General features: G+C 39.0%; 1 pseudogene; it reads left to right on the forward strand.

The window, feature by feature from the left end:
- Positions 1 to 299: 299 nt before the first annotated feature.
- LOC117022833 (40S ribosomal protein S25-like) lies at positions 300 to 678 on the forward strand (annotated as a pseudogene).
- The last annotated feature ends 317 nt before the right edge of the window (positions 679 to 995 follow it).

The following is a 995-nucleotide window of genomic DNA, read 5'->3' on the forward strand; positions in this document are numbered from 1 at the left end:
ATTTATAGGTATAAATAAAAAATATAGATATACAAAACTCTGAATATGTCATATGGAAAAAATTTTCATAGTGGCATCGTAAGAGGACTCTACTCTCAATATGATTATGGAATCCACTCAATCACTGGGCACATGACAGATTTCCTGCCATCTTTTGTTTGTTTGTTTTTATTTTGCCTTAACTCACAACAGTCAAAATCCACTTCATTTGTTAAAACTCTAAAAGTATACTTATCTTTCCTTTTTGTCTGACATCTTAACAAGGCTACAGCTGTATCCGCTGCTCTCTGAGCTTCGCCATGCGGCCCAAGGACGACAAGAAAAGACGACAAGAAAAGATGCTGGAAAGTCAGCCAAGAAAGACAAAGACCCAGCGAACAAATCTGGAGGCCAGGCCACAAGAAGTAGTCCACAAATAAAGTTTGGGACAGGCTCAATAACAGTCTTGTTTGACAAGTTGACGTGTGACCAACTCTGTAAGGAAGTTCCCAACTACAGGCTTGTGACCCCTGCTGTTGTCTCTGAGAGACCGAAGATCTGCGGTTGCTTGGCCAGGGCAGCCCCTCAGGAGCTCCTTAGTAAAGGACTTATTAAACTAGTTTCAAAGCACAGAGCTCAAATAATTTATACCAAAAACTCAAGGATGGGGATGCCCCAGCTACTGATGAAGATACATGAACAACAAGTCCCACCCACTGTACATTTTGAAAAATGAAACTTCGTTAAATTAAAAAAAGAAGCATATTTATCTTTTGAAATGAAGGTCCACACAGATATGCACACACAAAAATACAGTTTTGTACATTATCCAAAGAACAGTGGCACCTTTATTGCCATGGTCCCGATGTGTAATAACCATATCCCATCTGCATCTTCAAACTTATATGCATCATAAATTCCAAGAAACCTCATCATAAAACTTCTATTCTTACACGGTTTCCACGATAGAATAGAGCAGCACTTCGTAGTATTATAGCACTTTCCATCCAAGAATA

The sequence above is a fragment of the Rhinolophus ferrumequinum genome, chromosome 6 (assembly GCF_004115265.2).
Source record: "Rhinolophus ferrumequinum isolate MPI-CBG mRhiFer1 chromosome 6, mRhiFer1_v1.p, whole genome shotgun sequence".
NCBI classification, from domain to species: Eukaryota; Metazoa; Chordata; class Mammalia; order Chiroptera; family Rhinolophidae; genus Rhinolophus; species Rhinolophus ferrumequinum.